Below are 24,397 nucleotides of genomic sequence, written 5' to 3' on the forward strand. Positions count from 1 at the left end.
AAGCATTCTTTTTTGAAGGTAAAACAACGGCCCTAGATTAAATTCATGTATGTAGTCAACTGGAATAAGAGGCAACCTGAAAATGGTTCACTGGATTCACTTTATTATTATTATTTAAAAATTCAATCCCGTTCCATTCAGCTCCAGAATACAAGTTTCTATTAAAAAAAAAAAATACAGACAAAGAAACAAAAAGCTTCTTAATTCCATCAGCATTTTTCGAGCCATCCCAAATGTCAAAAGCTGCACCAACAAGATCCCACAGAGCGCCACAAAGGCACATCCCCAGGAGGTCACCACCCTGTCTGCTGGGAGGAAATCAGCCAGCTCTGCTCCCGGAAGCTTCCTGATTTCCATGAATTTTGCTTCAGACACCATGGCAGACCATTTGGCGGCAAATCCTTTTTTCAACAGGAAGATATTTCATCGAGACGCTTTTAGCTGGCTCTATTCATAGAGCTTTGCCCTAATAGCGGTCACTGAAGTGAGACCACCCTGTCCCCTAGACACGAACCACCCGTGACACCTACAGCCAGCTACTACTTGCACACAGCATGTCGGCAGGACAACAGTAAATGTGTTTTGGCTTTGTTGGATTTCATTCTAGCAGCCAGACACAAAGATGATGGTGTAGCCTCACCTTGAACACGGCATGCAGGTTTGGGCACCAAAATGTAAGTAGGACAAAAATGTTAGAGTGTCAAAAGGAGGATTAAAAAGATGGTGAAGGATCTGGAGGGCAAGATGTATGAGAAGCAGCTGAGGTCCCTGAGTTCGCTCAGCGCAGAGCAGAAGAGCTGAGGGGAGGCCTGATGGCGGCTGCAGCTCCTCACAGGGAGCGGAGGGGCAGCGCTGAGCTCTGCTCTGTGTGACAGCGACAGGGCCCGAGGGAACGGCATGGAGCTGTGTCAGGGGAGGCAGCTGGGGGTTGGGGACAGGGGCTGCACCAGAGGGCGGTGGGCATGGAACGGGCTGCCCAGGGCAGTGGGCACAACCCCAAGCGCTACAGTTTAAGGAGTGTTTGGACAGTGCTCTCAGACACAGTGCTGGAATTCTAGGTGGTCTGTGTGGAGCTGGGAGTTGGACACAGTGATCCCTGTGGGTCTCCTCCAACTCAGGATATTCTGTTATTCATGATTCTATGACTGTCCGTTCTCAGCTGACCTTGGAAGCCCAGCACGGGAACATTTCAGAACCTTTTATACCCTACCTGAATAGCGAAAGCCGGCACAACAACATCAAGATGAAAATGAACTGTAATTCAGGTAACTTGTTTCTGGTTTTGCTCTAGGTTACTGCAAGTCATGTAATAAATCACCAGACAAGCATAAACTTCTGTATTTAATTGCTATGTACACAGAAGCTCCTCCCAGATTGTGTTTCTTTCTCCACCACAGAAACAACAAGGAGTTCACAAAACCAGTGCTGCTGAGTGACTCCATTTCACACACCCTGACACACAGCCATGCCCAAACCAGTGCTGTTCCACATCGCCTTCTGCTCCACAGGCCACATCAGGCACAGAAGGAGACTGAAGGCATAAGAGAGCTCAGTCCCGCCTTTGCACTGGGACCAGACTGCTCCTGCAGCCGTCAAGAGGCAGAAGTATTAGCCTTTATGTACCATCTGAAGCATTTATATCTGCAGAGGTACTCTGGATAAATACCTTACTTGTGGGGTGGGGAAGGAATAGGGAAACAAGAACTTACATAGAACAGTTCTTCAGAAAAGCTTTGCATTTATCAAAAATATTCCTTCCCAGCTGGCTTCTATTTGCAGCAAGAATGAGATCCTTTAGACCATGCAACTTAATGGTAACAGCCCTACTGTGAAGGACCTGAGTCACTTTCAGCTACAATGCGAGCTGGGAGGCAATCAACTCACCCTGCAAAGAGCACACAGTCGCACCACTCAGGAACTTACTTTGTTTCTTCTTACTCTTTTCTTAAAAAGCCTTTTACACGTTACTGGAATCCTAATCGTCCTACTGAGATTTCATGCTTCTGATTTCGTAGAGGAGAAAGCTTAGTCACAAATAAACCTTGCACGGTGGAAAAATGTCGAGGAAGAAAATATCAAGCCAGACAAGTATGACTGGAAACTCAGATGTAAAGAATTCAAATGTTTCAAAACATGCCGCGATAGGTATATTCCCACTTCATTCCAAGCAAATAAGATTAGTGTGTATTACTGAGAATTTTATGCCTCAGAAGAAGGCCCTAATTATATTTCACACTGCTCTGAAGACTCCTGTAATATACACACGTCTTTAATGTGGAATTTTATACCCTATTTATAGCATATAGGCTCTTTTTGATATTATTACTTTTCTATGAAGCTCCTTTGAAGTCAGGTAATTACCTTAAGCGAAATATTTAGCCTGTTGTGAGAATCGAACTATGAGATTTGTGTAGAACAAATAAGTCATCATGTAGCACAGCATAAAGGTTTCAGAGCCACAAGTAGGGATGGAAACATTAATTATGAAGACAAAGCCAAGAATGCATTTTAAAAGTCATTTAAAGTGAGAGCTGGTATATCTGTACAATACCATGTCACACTTCATGCATACCAGTAAGAACTATGTGAGCTATATGCTAAAAAGCATAAAACCATTTCATTACTAATTACTCTCTTTAGTAAAGCCACGGCTGTAGGTTACCGCAGGCCTGGCCAGAGTCAGGGTGTAACTGTGAAGAGGTCAGAGGGAGCCACTAAAATAGCTAATGATGATCTGCAGTACCTTCTCCCTAACCAGAAATGTCAAATTATTAAAGACTTGTAAATCTGGATTCTTCTCATCTTTCTCTGCAGTTTTGAATCTCCTTAGTGGGATATATGACCTGTGGCTACCTTATATCGAGACACACAGTTATATCATTTCTACATTGCTTTCTGATCTAAGATTATCCATGACCGTTTTGTGTTTGACTCAAAGCATTTGCAAGAAAAGTCACCTGCAGTGAGAAGTCACTGGCAGGTCCCCACCTTACCTCCTCACGCACAGTTCCTTAAAGCCACCTGAAATTAAAGAATACTAAAACACCATGCCACATGGATCACAATTTGTCATGCAAATATTATCCCTTATACGTAATATATAATATAATAGGTGAAACCAAAACTTCAAGATGTGACTGAGACAGAAAGATGCACACAAACATACAAATGCGTGGGTCTCTCCCAAGGGATGGGAACCTCTTGGCATGAAGCTGAGTGATTGTCCCCGGAGGCGTTCAAGAAATGTGCAGATGTTGTACTAAGGGATATGGTTTAGTGGGGAAATATTGATGGTGGTGGACGGTTGCACTGGATGATTTTGGAGGTTTTTTCCAACCTTGGTGATCCTATGATTCTAAATGGTGAGCCCACCAGTACAGGACAGTATTAATCCATTACCATTTTCCAGAGGTGGAAGAAATTCACCTGGCTTACTGCATTCAGGCAGGTTTTCCCAACTGCATGCCCTTCAATAATCTGATACATTGAACTTCTTTTATATATATATATATATATTTAGTTGTTGTTGTTTAAGCAAAAGTCTAACTTCATATTAAGAATGCTTGCTAAAACCAACGCATTAAAAGCAGTCAGCAGGGAGTGCTGCAATTAGACGCTTGCACAGTGCTTCCCTCTGTGCCTACATGCAAATATTTTTTCATCTTATACAGACTTCCAGAACCTTCATCATTTTACTGCAGTATGACAGACCTCTCCCTTTTTCTCCATTGAGATGTTAGGCCATAAATTGCATACCACCATTACTTCATGGCATAAAACAAAATTACTTCATAAATTGCCTAAAAATTTCCTGAAGTCTTGGTTTTGTTCTGTTTTGTTTTCCTCCTGCACAGGACCTCATTAGAGCCTAACTGATGACACTGATACTGTAGTTTCACCCTGCCAAAATCAAGGCAGGTGAGATAGGGCAAGCATCAGTAAGGAGCTAAAAAGCTGCAAGAGCTGCATTTAAGATGACTGAAGTGTATGCATGGACAATAGGAAACATTTTCCTTCAGAAAACGTTGAGATGCTGTTGACTATGCTCTTTTCTGTAGGAAAAAAAAAATAGATTTTGGACTAATAAGGGCAATTACAGAAAGAGAGGCTCACAAGTCAACCCTACTGAGTTTGTCAGAAGCAAAACTCAGTCTCGTGACTGCAGGAGTCTCCCTATAAAGCCAACGTCTGCAGAGTGCAGCAAGCTCTCAGCATAATTCACTCCATCCCAGCTAATGACATCCAGCAGCTTATAGCAGGCACTCCTCCATCTTGTGAAACTGGCTGCAAATATCTTCACAACAAAATCTGCAGCTCTCTGCTTCATCCTCTTCCTTCTCTGAGTAACCTACTGAAGGCAGATGGACTACAGGCAGAAAGGACTACAGCAAATGCACGAACAAACCCAACCAGCTGCAGGAAGCTTTAAGAGAAACTGTGACTGTCTCCCCTGACCTAGGGACAATACAGGACTAAGTCTTTTCCTAAGCTAATCCAACTGCTCTGGTCAAAGATAAACCTGTATTTTAGATGAATGTTCACTTAGGTCTCTCCAAGTCCTCTTTGCTGTACCAACACTCCAGTTTTGTTGGGTTATTGATTGGAAATTATCCTGTCCAAGTCTCCTGCACATTCTTTATGATATCTACAGACAGGTCTCTACACCTTGCAAATGCCTTTTGGTCATATTTAAAACTGTGGGGCAAACGCAGCACTTATGACTATCAATGGCAGTGCTATTTTGGTTTAAGTCAGCCCTGGAAACAGACTTTCTGTCTATCTATCAGGAAGAAATGAAAACTGAAAGATTACCACTGCCTTACTCCGTACGAACACCTCCATGACACAGAACCTCCATTACCAAAAGAAGACGGGAGGCAGACACCTCTGGTAGCTGCATGTGAGGACAGAGAGAAAAGCAGCAAAAGCAGACTTTCCCCTTCTTCTCACTCTTGTCATGGCTTCCATCATGCCACGAGTGCTGTGCTGTTCCAGCTCCTCACCCAGGAGCACCCTGTGCAGGGCCTTGTGCTGCCGGATGCTTCTTTCCCCATCTGCAGCTGAGGAGGAAACTCTGGAGTCAAGCAGCAAAGTGGCAAGAGAGGCAGCAGTCTTCAGCAGCCATGGGAACAATAATTTCTACGGACTAGAGGCTGAATTCTCACAGGGAAATAATGCAAACCGTGGCAGCCAGGTCAGAGAGGGGCCCAGTGGCACTGGCTTGAGTTTTAAGGCAAAATCTTACAGCAGACATGCATGGACCTGATTTCCTCATCCTCTGAAGCGCCATAATAATGACAGCCACATACCTGCGAGAGGTAATAAAGCAGAGCAGGAATTTTGCCTGCACAAAATGTAAACATCAAAACAGCTGGCACAGTTATGTTAATCAGGTAATGCTCGCAGAGCGCTTTGAAGATGCTTACAATCCTGTCTAGACATCATCAGGCTCACTGCAAGACTTCAGCCTTTTCAGACCAAGCAGTGCTTCTGCGGGTACCTTCGCACTGCACTGCCTGTCAGGGCTCCAACCTCAGGACGTGTTTGTGAGGGATACGAGGAGCAGCGACTGCAGGCTCCAAGCACAAGGCAGCAGCTATGCAAAGCAGCACAGCAGGTTCAGCCTAAATATCATCAGGGAACCAGGTGGGAGTTAAAATACACCACAGCAGCATTGGAAAAAACACATCATTTCTGCGCAGTGCAATAGGCAAAATATGCATTCAAATCCAGAAGCTATTTTTTTTTGATGTTTCAGCAGAGAAACAGGTGAAGGTTGAGACTGTCATAACACAGAGCCCTTTACAAAACAGTTTGCTGTAACGGTGAGAACTGCATTTACTGCACTAACAAGCTGGGATGAGAAAAAATGCCTTTGACAGAATAAACAATATCTGTTGAGCTGGGAGCAGTGCGGTGGCAAATGTCGTCACACACAGCCCAAATAAGAGATAAAACAAAGCGACCTATGAGCAATGAGATCACAGATTTTGTTGAGGTTTGGAGAAAATCCATCTAAGACATTTCAAATCTTGCACTTTTTATTTGCTCTAAGGAATGTGGCATGCAAATAAAATGAAACTCCAAAGCCTTACTGCACAATACCTGAGCCTTTTATGTCAGGCATCCTTCGGACCCAAACCAAACACTGCTTTTCTCACGTTAAGAAATTGCAAATCTCAGAAACCTTTTCCACTTTGGCATCCTTATCGCCTCAGACTGTAGATGGGGAAAGAAGTCTGGCGTTGTACAAAAGGTACAGACAGCTGCAACATGAAATACTCATACTCTAAAAGTCTCTGAATTGTAAGGGTTGGAATGGACCTCTGGAGATCACCCAGCCCAACCCCCTGCTAAAGCAGGTTCCCTATGGTAGGCTGCAAAGGAAAGCATTCAAGCGGGTTTTGAGTATCTCCAGAGAAGGAGACTCCACAACCTCTCTGGGCAGCTTAGATCCCAACCGACCCTCTGCAAACACCCAGTGCTACTGAGGACGCAGTGGGAGTTGCAGGTTTCAGCTCGGTCGCAAGCTCACATCCAGGAGCCTTTCAAAGCTGATGTGATGAGCTATGCGGTGAGGCCGCTTCCCATCCCCCAGAATGTTCCCTCTGAGTGGCTCCAAAGCGGGGATGGCATCCTCTTCCTACTGCCCTAAGCCCAGCGCAGCTTTGGTCAGGAACTTTTGGCAAGGATGGGATAGACTGAGGGAAGAAAGGGGTGTCTGCCTTTAGAAAATGGCACCCCAGAAGGAATAGACTGGTTTCAGACTAGCAATGTACATTCCAAAACGCAAGGGAAAATCATGGTTTTATTTCCTTTTGCCCTATCAGAGCAGGCCCCAAAATGAACCTTCCTTCCTCTGCTGGAAGAGCATGAGAAGGGCCTGCTACTAACTCCCTGTCCCCACAAAACAACTATATGACAAAGGTCTTACACTGTAGATTTGCTTGAATACTAGCGAGTGGTTAGGTTGTTCTCTTGCTTTTGAGGTTTTGCTTTGTTTTACATGTTTTTCAGGCTCCTCGCTTCAGCTGTTAAACATCAATTTCTAAGCAGGGGAAAAGCTCTTAATACCATTACAGCTCGTATTTCTCACTTTGTCCTCAAATCATTTCTGTCGCTGTCCCTAAAATAAAACTTTAATTGGAAAAGGATTTTTTTGTAAAGGAGTAGTCCTTTGTAAGCCTACTGGCAAAATACACAGAAAGAGCCAAGCCAACACCATGCTGACTTCTTCCTTTCCAGGGAGAGTACTGCCTTCTCCTCTCTGCTACAAAAAGCATGTATATGTAATGAGCCCAATTTTCAGTCTCCTTTTAACTGGGTTACCCTTTCCTTGCCCGAAATTTTGCATATGCTCACATAATTATGCCTTGAAATTTGCAGATACAATTACTTGCTGACACACTTTGTTATTTGAATGATAAAGTATTTGATTGTATCCAATGAAAACAAGATTAAGATGTGGAAGCAAACGTGTTTTAGCAAACCTAATGTATTAACTTAAGCCTCTGTTGTTTTATGGAAACATGATCCTCTAGCAGCACGTCTACACCCTGTCAGGAAGTATTGTCTAGAGACCTCGCATTACAAGCAGCCCAGCCGGAGCGCTGCATCACCACATTGGCGCTTCCCTGCTAAGAAATAGGGGTACATAGCAATGATCATGTTAACTTCTTTGTGGTTTTTTTTTTTTTGAACAGGAAAGTTTGCTTGCACAGAGTTAACCATGCCATAGGAATGTATTCATGCAATAATTAACAGAAGGGCATTTCTAAATTAGACAGATTTTAGAATTCCTGTTACGTCTTTATGTTTACAGGTTCATTACATACAAGAAATTTCTCTCCCAAAGAGACATTTTTAATTAAATTAGAAATCATGCTAAGAAGAGAGGCTGTCCAGATACCAAACTACAGTGTATCACAAGTAGAAGAGGTTTCTGATTGAATTCAGTTAGGTTTGGCTACAACTTCTGAAGCTACATTTACTTCTCATTAGTTTAAGTTCTGCTCAGTAAATCTTTAATTGACATTTCGTTAACAAATCCCACAAGAAATCCTTAAAGCTGCATGCTGCATCTATATGGGGGCTGACCTTCTCTCTCTGCAGTGCTGCAGCACTGTCCCGGATTTCCTGCTGCTCACCATCAATGCAAACTATTGGTTGGAAAATCCAAGAGGGTTCTATTGGGTTTCAGAAGAGTTATCGCGTAAGACTTTATTGATACAGCATGCAGATGTGAATCTGGGGAGATTACAATCACGATTCGTTTTGGTTGGCATCTGTCAGGAAAGGACACAGAGCCCAATAATTACATTTAAAGCTGTTATATAAAAAAATCTAAGGACGGGGGAAAAAATACATACACTTGGAGGCACTGTCAGTAAGATCAAGAAGAAAAAAACATTGTTGGTATTAATACTTTTGTCTGTTTGAGTATACTGGCATCACTGGACAAAAATATCCAGAGCCCGGAGTCTTTTGTGTTAGGTCTTGAGGCTGGCATCAAATGAAAACACAGCTCAACACAGAGAGATATTTAACGAACGAGCATTATATGGAATCAATCAACATAACAAGACTTGCCACTTCAAGCTATTCAGAAATGATAGCAGTGCTTACATCGGGAGAGCTTAAAGATTCTTGCGCTCTTTTTCTTTAATTTTATCTGGTTTCAGAGCCTTTACGGATCATGTGTTTAAGCTTTTCTTTGCAACAGAGAGAGATGAAAATTAACCTTTTTTACAGTGAGACCAAAATTTTTAAGTATGTCTATAATCAGCAGACTTAGAAGGCAGATTTTAAAGAAAATGTAAATCAATGTGTGACTACAGAGGAAGACTGCAGGAGTCAGTAGCTATAATCCGGCAGTGACAATGCACCACAAATTGGATATTAACTTCAGAAAGAATCAGATGGTGAAATTCCAGTGAAGTCTTGAGCAGCTTCAACTTCAAGCTATAATCCAGAAAGTCTGTGCCATGCTGGGCAAACCATTGTGCAAGTGTATAGTAGAGGACAGACGGTCACTGACAGCAGTTTTTGCTGCTGCATTCAACGCAAGTGCTTATATATGAGGGCCAACTTTACTTTACAACAACTTCAGAACCACTCAGTGGCCATAATTAATCATCCACCTATTAATACTCCTGCAGTCCAGGAGGAAGCCTACGCATTCAGCAGTTGTATTTACAGGGCATATCCTACAAGCACACGGTCAATCACAGCCACAGAAAGAAGCAGAATATTTTTCTGCATGGGTTGTCAAGTGCTGCTCCTAAAACCAACCTGAGCTCGTGTTTGTATTCCAGACTTTTGTTCCCATTGGAGCTGTACAGGATCAAAAGCTGTTTACTCCTTTGGCTTACTAAGTTCTACATCAACAAGGTTTCAGTAAAATGTGCCAAAACCACCAATCAAGGCTTTCAAGTTGTTGCTGGTGCCTAAGGAGAGATGACACAGCGTGTTTACAGTTCATGTAGCTCCAAACTCTCCAGTTCTCTGGGTAGGAGGAGGACAGCATGATTGCAGTCCCCTGATTACAGCCTGCATTTCGGAAATGCTCAAATTTTTGTAGCTTTTCCACGGTACTCAATAACTTTTGGCCATGAACTGCTCAAGAATGCAGGTAAAAACAGGTAAGAAAATATGAATACTCTCTATATACCATGAGAATAAAAATGAGAAAATACAAGCTGCGTGCAAGATGTTAAATGTCTAAGAAATTCCTCTTCAAGTTGATTTCTACCTTCAACATTCACAGGAGACAATTTATTTTGGCACAGAGAGATAAGAAATGGTCAGCTTAAGTTAATTTTTTATTACAATTATCTGTGAAACAGAAAATGCTGTGATGACCTCTAAAAAAACCTTCATATATTCAGACTTTTACTGACTCTTAAAACTTGCTGCTGTTAAATGAGGATTTTTGTTTTGCAAAAGAGGAAGCAAAATAAAACAGTTTAAGTAGCTTCCCCAAGTCATTCTTAGACCTGGAGGAAATTTCAGAAGATTTGATCCTGGATCCCACGTTGCCTACTAACATTCCTCATAGAGCACACGAGTATAAGCTATCACCAATATAAACATTTGTATTATATCTACTGCATAGCTACATGAGTTATGTTAAACTCATCTCTCCTTCTCACCAGGTCACTCTGCTGTTGGTGAGCACCACAGCCTAGGTCACAGCTGCAGGACGATCCCAAGTCAGAGGGCAAGAACGAGTGGCCCGAGGTAGAGCACAACCAAGTGTGGATGGAGATGAAATTAGACATGCAAAGCAGTGATCTAGCAAAGTCCTCTGTTTTGACCACAGGGTCCTATAGGTTTTATTTTTTACTCACTCATAAAATCACAGAAGTACCAGGCTGAAGAAATTTGGAGCTTAACTAGTCAAACTCCTGCTCAAAGGTATGATCAAGTGCACACGGGCTGTCTATGACTGATGTGTATCTAAGCTTTTCTTAAAACCCTTTAGCGGGGATACTTTAGATAGGCTGACAGACACCCAGATAGGCTGGGACAATGCTTTACTACATCAGTAACGGAAGTCTTACCAACTTGTAGCCCAAACCGCCTCTCTGGGACATCAGATTGATTTCTTTGCCTTCTCGTGGAAGTTGTGGCAAACCATTGATCACTGTCACTTAAATGCTGAATTTTGCATATCAAAGACTTATGTCCCTTCTGGTGTCCTTTTTTAGTAGGCTACACCATTCTTTTCAATCTTTTTTCCACATCTTTGAAATCTCTTATTATCCAGAACTTTTTCTACCTGAGTTTAACCTCTCTGAAAGTGAGTTAACTAAAACAAAACACAGCGCCTCACAGACGAGGATCAGTACAAAACAAAGCAGAAAAAGTATTTCTCTTGTCCAACTGTTAGTCTACCGCTGCTGTTAATTAACTGCCATTAATGTATCCTTACAGGCAATGGAAAACTAAAATATTGGTGAAGAAAGTGAATGATTTCCAACAATATAATTTTATATAGAGAATAAAGCTAAATACGATGCAAGGAAAGTCCCTACCCTACAGAGCTAGCTCATCTCCTGAAACAACATAATTACACGCACATTCTCACACACATCATAACCTGGCTAGCTGCCTGCGTGACCTACAAATTCTGCTTGTTATTATGCTTTCATATTTATCCAACAATCTTCACTCTGCTTCACCCCATTTTTCAGAAACACCATGTGCCATGACCTTGACACTACCATCCTCAGACAGTATAGACCAGCCTGGAAGTGCCCACACCTGCACCTATCCAGGAATGCAAGGCCTGGCCTTTCAGATGGACATACCCATAGTAAAGAGTGGCTCTATTTCAGACATGAAGCTTATGCTGGGCAGGTAACCAGACACCTGAAGGGGACATGAGTGTTTATTGGCTCTCTGGCCAATTCTGAGAAGGAAAGAAATCAAAAAGCAGAGCAAGACTGTCTGCAAAGAGGAAAGATGGACACTAAGTGCCAAAGGATCACTACTGCAGTGAGGGAACACAAGCAGGGATCCTGGAGCAGATCTGTTTGCATAGAGTTTCCCATGTGGCATATGGTCTTCAGTCAGAAGGACTCAGATAAATCTTTTTTCTTTTGCCAAGGTCATATCTATTTCTTTCAAAGATTTGACTGAAGGAGTTAACTGAAAACTTAAATCTCCCAGAACCTGGGGAAGCAGCTTCTTAAACCACAGAGTATGTGGAGTAGCATGGCCTCTAATGCTCAAATGCTCTTTTTTTGAGATTAATTTACTGCCAGACAAGTTCCCTGAGATAGTTCTCAGTAATGCAGAACACATGTACTTACACAGCTCAGGGCAGCAAAGAGTGGCTGGAAGTCACCAGCTGAAAGTCAACACCACTGTCTTGAATTTGACATGAGAGTCTTTAGTCCCTTTGACCAGGCCAGAAAAACCACAAAGGAAATGGAGAAATCAGTTCAGATAGGACTACTTTTATAACTTCATAGCCTGTAGACCCATCCATATTGATTATCTGGTTATTGAAAGCTATGCATTTTTTTCTGGACATACCACTACCAACATGTCTTGGGCTTCCCTCATATTACCTCTTACAACTCATTGTAACACAAGCAATCTAAAATGTTTCTGCAAATCACAAAGACAGATTTTGTTTAATTTCAACAAGCAGCTGTTGAAGCAGAATGACAAATAACCACAGCACGGCCACCTCTAAGCTCCCCCCAAAAGCTGTAAATACATTTAACAACCTGCAGCATAAACACATCTTCTGCTTTCAACCAGGACTTAATACCTTTCTGAAAGTGTTTTTGTTACAGATGCATCTGATGAGGAGAAAGGCTTTAAAGGATACAAATGTCTATTTTTCTAAAGCACATACACACAGTCCCTCCTGCATTGCATCTCTCGGATGAATCAGTTATCCAAAAATACCAGTAGCTAACAGTCTTTCTGAAAACAAATGCAGTAATAAGTCTGATTAATTTAACATTTACTTATTTTAACTCGATAACTAACCCAGGGAATATGTGACAACTGATGGAAGTCACAGAAGCCTGTAGTAGCATCTTTGTTGCCTTACAGTACTTCCCTAATACACTCCTTGCCATCAGGACTTAAACTAATTCAAATTTCTGAGTTGCAGATGTGTGGCATTCACCAAACTGCAGGTCGTGGCATTAAGTCCAGCTCTACAATCCCTCTCACACCACAGCTAGTCACCACAACTGCTGGTGCTGCCATCCTTCAAAGCACATCACTGACATGATCCAGCGTGACAATATCCAGGATTTCTTTTTCCTGTAGCATCGTTTTTCACGCAGATCATTTCAGTGGTAGCTCAGCGGTTTGGCCCTGCCAAAACTGAGGTGGTGGCAGGCAGATGCAGATCCAGAAGGCTCTCGCACTGACGTCGCCAATGAAGCCACTGTCTTACTGAGTTATGCTCTCAGGAGGCAACAACCTTCCCTCGAGCTCAGCAAAGAAATGCCACTACAGCAGCATATGGAACACGCTGAGGCAGCTTCCAACTGAAAAGCAAAACAAACAAATAAACCGAAAGGAAAAATCTACCTAAAATATTCAAGTGTTCTTGAATGAAAGTTGAATTTTTTAAAAGTATGCTTATTTATAGCATATGCTTATTTATACTTTATCAAATTTGCAGTTCATAAGAGCTGCACTGAATTTCTATAAAATGAAACCAGTTGCAGTTTCACCTATCTTTAGTGAAGGCGAGGATCTTCAGTTGCCATATAACCATCTTCTTCAGTTTCAGGAGGAGTCTTTAAGGGGCCATCTCTAGGACAGCCCACTGCGGGACCCAACTCTCCTTGCCCTGAGACAAGTCTGCCCACGGTCTTTGGTTATATCAGACCAAAGCCAGGAACTTATTGTTCCTGACGGTGAGTATCTCACATTCATCCCAAAGGTCAACTGTGTCTCTAATTAAAGGTTTGAAATATCAGAATAAACAGAGTAAGAAACGGTAGATCTGCACGCCATTTTAACTCCTCTCCCAGCCAGGGCAAGCAGGACTCACTGGGAAGGTATGAGCACTGTGTTTTAGCCAGGACCATCCCATCAAGAATACCTAAGCAATGACTAACAAAGGTGACAGCAGTTCATACCGCGTGGTGTGTCACTGGGAAAACCACGTTTTCAGCTGTGTATGGATACTCTGAGTTTGAACAGACAGCTCCTGGGTATGGCACAGGGATCAAATTCAGGGTGGCTGATTCAGGCAGGGAGGTTCTGGCTTTCATTCTCAAGGAGTTTGTGAGAAAGTCACTTTACCACTTTCTAGCTCCATTTCCGTCCCTTGCTCTGCTTCCCTCTTCCTGCTTTTGCCATTTAGAGTACCATCACTTTCAGGCAAAGACTGAAGGCTGCTGCACGGCTGTACAGCATGCAGGTCACCCAGCTATTTTTGGGCTTTTGCTCCCTGTTCTACTTTGCCTAGTTTCACAGCTTCTACTTTTGCATACCACTAGTTCCTAGACAGTCTCTGCTCGCATTTTTAGTTGTGGAGTACTTAGACGCCATTAAACTTTAAATAACAACAATAATCACTATCAAACCTACAAAGAAATCAGAATTTGAACTGTTCCGCCTCCTGGCAGGAGCAAATGACTGAGGAAGAGCACAGGATGATCAGAGAAAGCTCACAAGAATTTATTCCAAAATAGAGAGCATTTGCCAAGAGTACAGAAAACTACCTCCGCTGGCTCTGAAGAAAGCAGTTGACCCTGGGCCTCTCTTAGCTAGGGAAGCACATTTTCTTAAGAATCTTCTGCAGGCTCAACTACCCTTGACTCAATTCTAGAGCAACACAAGCCTCCCAAAGCACACTGTAATGACTACAGCAGAATACAGTGTACTGCCATAAGCATTTAACGCATTCGTTCTGAAAAATACCTACTGAGAGTATTCATCTTGCAATCATCACTACATTGTAACTAAGAAAAGAAAATACCTAGAAAGAAAGAAGAAATATAAGGATTGTGTTTGGTACAGTTCTGTAAGGGAGTTTGGTTCTACAGTATGGTAAGGCAGGGAAAAGGTACAACAGAAGAGAAAAGCATGATTTTAAATGGCCTTTATCTATAGCTTAATGCTGTTTTTGGTGCAAGTGAATGGAAACACAGCCATGCTCAACTGAAAATAAAAAATAAATTAAAAAAAGCACTTTGCTACTATCAGAAAACCTTCAAACAAATCCTTTGTAATCTGGCAAGGAAGTCCTTTGTTTTTGCCCCAGAGGATTGCTTAAACTCTGAAACAGCTCCAAAAAGTGCTCCTAAAAGCAGATGGAAAAAGAAACAAGAAAAAAAGGAGTTTGCAGCTTAGTTTCATGATTTTATTAGCATCGGCTTTTTGCTTTTGGTAAAGACGTATCAATAACTATCAAAGTGACACTACCTCAGTTATGTATTTGTTAGAGAAGCTGAACGGCGGAGGCTGGGAAAAGTGCAAAGTATTTCTCAAAGTAACCTCTTGTCCGTCTGGCACATTTCAAGGGACAGAACGTCTCGGTCACATAGGAAAGAAGCTGGAAGCCCTGTGAACCTTGACAGAGCCATGTTGCAAGTTGTAGGAACTGTTTCAAATGAGGGAGCTGGGGAAAGAAAAGAAGTGCCACTGCAAATGTCTCTCAAAACCACTTAAAATACAGTAAAGCTTCTAGAATAAGAGACCCAGTGTTGCAAAGCCTTGCAATTCTACTGAAAGTCTCATGATGCTTTACTTAGAGCTGTTGAAAACAGCTGATTACCTTGGAATTGGGTGCCATTAAGGAAGGCCTCCAGCAGCGGTTACAAAGAAGAGCTTGAAAAGCCAAAGTAGGCTGCAAAGCCTCAAGAAAACAACCTGTTTACTAGAGGATCATGATCTTAAAGCTAATCATGACTTCGACAGATTGGCTCAAGACTTTGTGTAAGAGCCGGTGTTAGCAGTATCAGAGAGGTGGAAGGAAAAAAATCAAAACCAACAAACCCTGCCTTAAAACTAATCCGGAATGAATTTCTCAACAACATGAGAGAATTGGCAGCAAGAACGGAAAGCTATCTCTGCACTGCTTTGCCTTTAAAGCCTCTCAGCAAAGCCGAAGAAAATCTCATGCCTCCCTAAATCAAAGGCTAATAACGAAAACCAGCAGAACTTGAGAAATATGTTGGGCTTGTGAAGCCACTCCTGGAAGGAAAGGTATAAATAAAAGGTAGAAGGGAATCGAGCGGATGTTGCTTCCAGCACGCTAGCTGGAGCCTGGCAGTCAGCTGCAAAATAGGTGCAGCCACTTCAGAAACAGGAGATGTGGGAGCTGGTGGAAAGCAGATGGAAGGCTTGCCTGCTATGCCAGGGAAGGTTATTTTTTGCTGCTTCTTAAAAATTATAATATACACCCTGCGGATGTTCACAGTGAGGGAAGTGGGGCGAGAGGATCAGCCCGTGGCCACAGCAGTGGGAGAGAACCATCAACACTCATCAAAGGCGCTCAGATGGGAAAAAACAGCCTTCAAGTAGGCCAGATCAAGATAACGGAGATGTAACGCCATGAATAAACTATCACTTCCACCTTTGCTACACTTATCTCTTCCTTCATCGTTATTTCTCCACTCCCCCCCACCACTCCTTCAGATTTCCATTTCCAAGTAAGACAGAAGATCAAGATGCGTGTTTGTAATTTAAAAGGGAAGGCACAGAGGAAGACACGCAGGGATTAAAGCACTCGGGCTTCTGTCTCACTTGAAAGTTTTGTTTTTGCAGGGAGGAGACCGGTCTGATTTGAGCAAACAGCGTTCTGTCAGGATGTGGCAGAGCATTGCCAGCCAAGAGAACATCCTTGCTGGGTATCGACTGCCACACCAGGTGCAGGGCAAGGAAGAGAGCAGGGAAGTTCCCCCCATTCAGCCCAGACTCACCAAAGAAGAATGGAAACCAAATTCTTCCCACGGGAAGGGGGGCTGCTTAGCTCTATTTAAAACAGGTATATTGTTTTCATACTCCCTTCTCTTTAAATTACACACCAAATTTTGTAAACAATAAAAAAGCATACTTGAGCATACTTGTCCTAGGGTGATTAAAAATAGTTACAATAATATGAAAAATTAATGGAGACTCAACCAATGCCTGTCGGGTCTCTCCCTGCATGAAAACAATATAGAGAAGGAAAGCTAGCCAGGCAACTCACAGGAGAATCAGACTTCTTCCCCCCCCCCCCCCCCCTAGATTCTGGTTTTTGTTTCCCGTTTGTTTTTAATATACCCAGGACTTCTCTCAGACCTGCCAAGCTCCACAACATTCCTGTTCATTCAATTTAAAATCTGTTCGACCAAAGATCGAAACAAACAAACAGAAAACAAGCTGCAGGGAACGGAACAAAGTTGCCTTTAAAACCTCATTCAGCTCTCCAAAATACAGTTGCACTCGCCTGGTACATCTCTAGGCAATTAACACAAAGCAAAAGGTCAGTAAGGCCCATCTCCCTCGCTGGAGTGAGCACACATTTAGATGGTCAGAGGGTGCAGACGTCAGCACACAGGGCAGTAGGGCCTGGCTCAGGACTGGAAGGAAGGAGCAGGAAGGAGTAGGAACTTTTCTTTCGACTGCTCCATCTCTCACACAGAAAGCAAAGCAGAGCAGCTCTGTTAAGAAGGGGCCCAAAACCTAAGAACGTGGGTGTAGCAGCTATTGCATTGCCTGGGTTTTGCTAAGAACATCTGAAGTGTTGTCAGACATTTTATCTTGGGCGATTTGTTTCATCAGCCAGATGCAGAGGCCCACCAGGAGCTGAACTGCTCGGGGCTACAAAGGCCACAGCAGTCTACGGACAGCTCGGGCTTCAGAGATGTGTCTGCTGGTAGAGCCTGGCACACGAACACTTAGAAAAGATGATTTGCTTCACTGGTGACCAAGCAACTGAGCTGCTGATGGAGGATGGAGAACTTGCTGTGCGGACAGACGCCAGAGGAATTGCTGACTTACCAGATTCGGTGCTACTTGGAAGAAGTGGGATGCTGCTACGTTTCGGCTCTGAGGTCAGGCTGACGTTTTGCTTGCATAGTATATACTTATGCAATAACACTGTGCAGACTGATAAATCACTGGGCGGAAGGTATTTATATGTGTCCGCTGAAATATATACTACCACGGTTAAGCCTTGCATAGAAATGTAAATATTTAACAGCAAAAAAGGGGTGACTCTGTGTGCCTATCAAGATATATATATACTCAATGACCTTATTTAAAACTTACTTATAACACTCTAAATAAATATTACTTGTTGTGTTTTAGAGTAGGCAGTTTGTTTGTGATTAACATTTGCTCACTGGAAGACTGCGTGTAAACTATGCTGATGGTTACCAACCTCTCTGTACACACAGAACCCTGAGAGTAACACAGTTCCCTCTTTACCATTTGCTGAAGAGCTACAAGAGAGTAAAACTGAGGCAGAGGCAGGACAGAACAGGGTGCAGTCCCACACAGCACACACGGGAGTGGTATGCCCTGTGAAGAACAGTTAAGGCTGAAAACACTTTTTGGGTAAGTAGCTCAATACTGCAGATAAAGGTATACAAATGCATGTGTTGCATAAAACTTTTAAAAGACCATGTGTAGCTGGATATGAAACGAAATTAATGGCTAACATGATATTGTGTAAGCATAATTATCAAGATGATGGGATATCTTAAGTTAATTGAAGGAATATTAACAGGTTCATAAATCTTGTCAGATAGATTTATCAGATTGGAATATTCTGAAAACCTCCCTAAACAAGCTCCTGCTTTAGAAGGAGTACGATTAGACTGTGTTGTTGCACGTCTACAAAAACAAAACAAAAGGTCAAAGCAGCGTGCCTAACATAAATCGCACTTGGAAATTACATTACAGGTTGGCACGCACTCCATTCACAGCATCATGTAAAGTACCTCCAGCCAGGAAGGAAAAGATAAGAAGTTCCTCAACATTCACGAGAACGTTAGCAAAAGAAAACCGTATCAGGGTGTTAGCCTTCCAAAACGCCCAGTGAAATGTATTCTGTCTATGAAAATTAGGCTTAAGTCAAAAGAATATTAAAGGACTATCCTACTCTCTAGTCTTCCCACACGACTCAGACACGTTTCCCAGACTCTGCTCATGGCATAACTCAGCACGCAGCTTCAGCTCCAGGAATGCATCTGCAACTCATTTTAGCCCAAGCTACGCAGGCAAAATGAAACATGCCATACCTTAGGAGATAATGGCATCAAATTAATTTCTCAGCACAACTGCAGTGGTGGTCGGTGTGATTGAATTTTGTCACTGAAGTACTAGAAGAGTTTTAGCAAAACCTCGACAGTGATTCAATCATTTAGTAAGAAGAGACCTTACGTCATAGACACTGTAGGTTAACATCCACACATAGCTTAGTAGCACCTCTCTGATGCAGTGGATTTTATTCCAAGCCACATTACTCTATGAACAAAAATGTCTTGAGCCTCACTGTTTACAAGATCTTGCAACAAATATAACTAGGAGAGCATCACAGTTGCTACAGAACAACTGAATCTAGAAGAACATCCACACAACATTTCTCTTCTAAAACAAAGTTGCCTTGTCTCCTGTGTTCACTAATCTGAAGCAATAGGACTTCCCTAACCACTTACTTACATGAAGCTTCCACAGTCACGGTAACAGACTTGCTCTTGATTTAACTTTCTCAGTCGACAGCTGGAGGTTTTCCTTTCTAAGGTGTACTTCGGTTCCTCTGAGATACTCAGTATTAATAATCAGAAACAATCCTCTGAGAAACAGTTTGAGTCAGGCGTTCTGAATAGCTCTGAAGACTCTAATTTAAACCCGGCCTCCTCATTCAACCCTGGTGGAAAGGTGGAACTCTCTTCTTTTCGCTTCCCCTACCCTTCCTCAGTTTCACAGATTGAAGATAGAGGACTCTCCAGCCTTTCTATACGTTGCAAGGATTACTACTTGTTTTTTATTTTATTCTAGCCATAAAAAATAGCATGCAAGAATGTGTCTTCATCCTGGGTGCGCAGAGCCATGCTGTTCCAGGACACTGTCTGCAATCTTCATAAATTCTGATGCTGAAGTGATTTACAACTTGATCGCATCTCAACCTTGGCTTACCAAGCTTGGGAAATACTGCTTACTCCTTTCATTAAAGGAAGCACTATTCCCTGCAATATGCAGATGACTGTAGAATTGACTGTTATAAGCTGCTGAGGGTAAGAATTTCACAAAGTGTATGATGACATCTGTACAGATCAGAAGGCTGTCCAGAGTTACAACAGTTAAAGATTCAGCAAGAATATTAAGCACTGACTTCTGGGTTTAAGCCAGCCACGATGAGAAATCAAGCTGAAGCTTAATATGGAGAAGTTAATTATTTTTTTCTTCTTAGACGTTTGTCTAAAAACTGGAATGATTCACTTACATATAATTAGGGGGCATTTCCCCTCTCATCCTGCCAAATGACCACATAAATGATGAGAAAGGCAAGGAACACTTGGGCCAAAGACCTTTAAGGAAGAGTTTCAATCACAGTAAGACCAACACAGCACCACTTCAAACTGCCCCAGGATGCTAAAACCAACACAACATAAGGACAGTGTGACAAGAGCTCATCACCCCTTCAGCAAAGGGATGAGCTGATAGTGGGAACAGGACAACCTATGGCCACAGCATCCTGCACAGAGGCTTCCACTAAACTTGCACAGGGGAGGTGTGGGGGGCACACCACGTGGATCACGAAGGGCCACCAGGTGCAGACTGCTAGCACTGAGCTGTGTGTCCAACACACCAGAGCACAACGAGCTCAGTGCACAGACACCCACATGCTTCTGCATGGAGTCAGACCCATGGCCAGCAGCTAGCTCGGTGCTGATGACACGTGATGGCACGGATGAAATAATATGGAAAACGGTTACGCCATGCCTCCACATCCATGCCTGCAAGCTAGAAAGGTCTTTTCAAGACAGAAATGACTCCACAGAGGACAGCTTTAGCCTTCCACTTAATGTGCCACCTGGGCAGCTGGACTGATTGCCCTTCTCACGGGGCACAGTGCCCATCCTTTTCAGCCACAACCTGTTCTCAGTGCCCTACTGCAAACCCTGGCCCTCCTTCTGCATCCACTGACTGCACTGTGCACTGAAGTCTCCATCTTTTTTTCTCTTCCTTTATATGGTTATGGTAGAGACATACAACAAGCAGCATGCTAAATGATTTACATGACCCACCAGGGATGGAGAGAGATTTAGCAGGAAGAAGTATCAGCAGGCTGGACAGATGGCTGTACTGCAGGGGTTATGGCCATGGAAAAGGCTACAGAGACTCAGAGGAGAGAGTGAGGTACAGAGCTTACAACAAGCAGCCAAGCAAAGGGATGGTAGGGACTACTGGACTGAGGCAAGATCTACCCAGAGGCCACACAATTAATTCCAAGGCTGGGTCACTAGGCAAACCTGTAAGCAAATGATTTGAGAAGCAGTTATGTAGGGTTTAGCAGTTCAAGTACGCAAAGTGTGATGATTCAGCTGACAACCAGAGAGGGCTGTTAGCATGGACTCCCTTCTCCAGCTGCATGAGCCCTGCAGTCTATAAGAAGGCAAAAGAAGAAGAATATCACATGATACTAAGAGTGCAAGAAACCATCAGGTGGTATATGTCAGAATAGTACCCTAACCTCATCACTGCCAGCACATAGCAGGGGGGTTGAAACTCGATGATCATTACGGTCCTTTTCAACCCAGGCTATTCTACGATCCTATGATTCTGCAGGTGCAACAGCAAGGGAGACTTTTGAGAAGGATACTATGAACATCCAGAGGATGCTTACAGCGGCTTTCAAGACTGCTGAAAGCATGAAGGCAAGTTTGCTCATGTCACTCTTTTCTTCTGATCCTTCCACCAGTTCTCCTTCCTCTATAACTAAACCTCTATCACATAAATTGCTTGCCTTTGTTTTCAAGAGCTATTCATTTCCTACCTATCATTATCTCATTTGTCACTGAAATATCAGCTTCTGTCTCTGATCTAGCAGTGATGCCAGCATTCATCACCAACTACGGTGACAAGCTGGGACAACAATCTTTGCAGGAGCATTTGCTATGGATATGAGTAAGACTACGTTTGTCAGGGCAAGAGAAAAGCACACTGCAGTAGTCGAAACATGAAACAGTGAATTTTATCTAGATGAAAAGATGGATAGAAACAGAAGATGTTTTGAAAAAATACGTATTTCTCTGAGACACCTCAGACTCTTCTTGCAACTGTGTATAACTCTACATATCCTACTCCAAAATGTAAACAAGGTTATATTCAGAGGTTCTCGTGACTTTTTGCAGCATTTCTTCGTTAATGGCTTCGTATGAAAAAAAAAGTAATCCATTGTTTTCTGAATAACAGCACAGCTTCCCAATTAAAGGCAGTAAAACAATCATACAGACAAAACAGACAATTCAAAAGCACAGTAAATGCGCTCCTATTAAAAGGAGGCTATTTATTGTAAATAATGGGTTGTTTTGTTTTTAATTTCTACATTCCTTTACCTTTATTCAGACCCATACTGTGTATCAACTTGACTGTTATTTTAAGCACAGCAGCTGCAGGAGCTACAGACGCACTGCAAGGAAACAAACAACCAATAAAGTAGAAGAGATCGGTACTACTAAATTACAGCACAAACTTTAGGTTTAATTTCTTTAAAATGTGGATATGCAAGTCACTGAGTAATCGCAATGCCATCATTGTGCATCCCAGCGAGTCATACTCTATGGACAACAGAATCCCAGCATGGCTGAGGCAGGCAGGGCCCTCTGGGTCTCCCAGTCCCAGCCCCGCTGCAGCAGGGCCACCCAGAGCAGGGTGCCCAGGCCCACGGCCAGGCGGCTTTTGGAGACCTCCAAGGAGGAGACCCCACAGCCTCTGGGCAGCCTGTGCCAGTGCTCCGTCACCTGCACAGCACAGCAGTGCTCCTGGTGTTCAGAGGGAACATCCTGTGCTCCAGTCTGTGCCCATGGCCTCTTGTGCTGGCACTGGGCACCACTGGAAAGAGCCTGGCTCTGTTCTCACTGCACCCTCACTTCAAGTATTTATAGACATTGGTAAGATTCCCCCCTGAGCCTTCTCTTCTCCAGCCTGAGAAGCCTCAGCTCTCAGTCTGTTCTCACAGCAGAGGTGCTTCATCCTCTTTATCATGGTCCTTCACAAGACTCTCTCCAGCGTGTCCATGACTCATTTGTACTGGGAAGTCCAGAACTGGACAAATCACTCCTGAATACGGCCTTAACTGATGGAACAGTCAGAGATAAAATTTCCTTCATCTTTACCTACACGTTCACATGTGCACCAACCCTATTAAGTGCAAATACTAGGACAACTTTCCATCAACTGCTCAGGCATTCAGGATTGAAGACATGCAAAATTAATAACCACATTTAAAAGCCAGGCCTGACTCATGTGTCTCACACTAACATCTTTGTTGATTTGCACTGTTACACCCATATCACATCAGTGGTAAATTAGTCCAAAAGAGACCTCAATACCTCATTTCTTTTACTTTACCAGCTACCTATTTCCACACATAAGAACTATCAAGAACATGGCAAAAAAGCATGTCATATTTCTGAGCAAGTGACAGCGTGCTGCCTTCTAAATATACATTTTCATGGATGGCACCAACATTTGAAGGAAGTTTTGTAACTATTATATGGTTGTGCATTTCCCTGCATTTAAAAAAAATACAGAGTGAGTGTCAGCTCTCCTCATGCTTCCTGGCACATGAGCACAGAAAAAATTCACTTCACAAAGCAACTTGATAGTTTTTAACGCAGCAGCAAATATCATTTACCTCAGCTTGTGATCTCAACTCCGAAGCCTTCAAGCTTCCTGCTGGGCCTCCTGTAAGCACCATACCACACAGTGCCTGTCTTTAGGCTGCCTGAATTTTAGGAGTAATTTCGATGTTTTCCATTTGTTGGTGACTTCTATCTAAATACTGATGGCCAGGCAGATTTGATCATTACCAGCTGGTTGCCTTGAAGGTAGCTTGTTTTATTTCACGCTGATATTCTGCCTGGAGTCTACAAAGAATGAAAGGCATCTCCTCCTGGAAGGTTGCTGCCACTGTAAAGTAGGTGCACAGTCAGGATTTTACTCCCAAGCAACATTGAGAGATGAGTATTCATGCCTTCTACAATTTCTGTCACAGGGATGAAGTTTATACCCAACTTCCCTTAAATTTCACATATTTACTTGTTACATACTTCAAGTCTTAGTTCCTTTGTGAGAAGGGGACTGCAGAGGCCAAGATTTGTGGATGTAGGACTGGGTTACCTTCCTGCCCCACCCAGAGAAGAGAAGCCACACTCAGTGAACACAACCATCCTCTTTTCCCCATGCTTGGCCTGTTCCAGCCTCAACTCTTCAGCACAGGACCATCTCATAGAATCATAGAATCACCAAGGTTGGAAAAGACCCACAGGATCACCCAGTCCAACCATCCACCCATCACCAATAGTTCTCACTAAACCATGTCCCTCAACACAACATCCAAACATTTTTGGACACCTCCAGGGTCAACAACTCCACCAGCTCTGTAGGCAGTCCATTCCAGTGCCTGACCGCCCTTTCAGAGAAGTAGCATTTCCTAACATCCAGCCTGAACCTTCCCTGGCACAGCTTGAAGCCATTCCCTCCAGTCCTATCACTGTTACATGAGAGAAGAGGCCAATCCCCAGCTCACTACAACCTCCCTTCCGGTAGTTATAGAGAGCAATAAAGTCTCCCTTGAGCCTCCTCTTCTCTAGACTGAACAATCCCAGCTCCTTCAGCCACTCCTCATAAGGCCTGTGCTCCAGACCCCTCACCAGCTTTGTTGCCCTTCTCTGAACATGCTCCAGGGCCTCGG

General features: G+C 43.1%; 1 protein-coding gene and 1 long non-coding RNA gene across 11 annotated transcripts in view; one reads left to right on the forward strand and one right to left on the reverse strand.

Annotated features, from left to right (window-relative positions):
• Positions 1–24,397, reverse strand: part of LDLRAD4 (low density lipoprotein receptor class A domain containing 4) — a 291,190-nt gene that overhangs the window by 60,085 nt on the left and 206,708 nt on the right. The window lies entirely within an intron of this gene.
• On the forward strand, positions 525–3,534 carry LOC112531830. The gene is made up of 3 exons (XR_003073862.3): positions 525–674; positions 1,059–1,265; positions 1,398–3,534. It is a non-coding gene; the product is annotated as an uncharacterized LOC112531830 (long non-coding RNA).

This window comes from Gallus gallus, chromosome 2, assembly GCF_016699485.2.
Source record: "Gallus gallus isolate bGalGal1 chromosome 2, bGalGal1.mat.broiler.GRCg7b, whole genome shotgun sequence".
Classification (NCBI taxonomy): domain Eukaryota; kingdom Metazoa; phylum Chordata; class Aves; order Galliformes; family Phasianidae; genus Gallus; species Gallus gallus.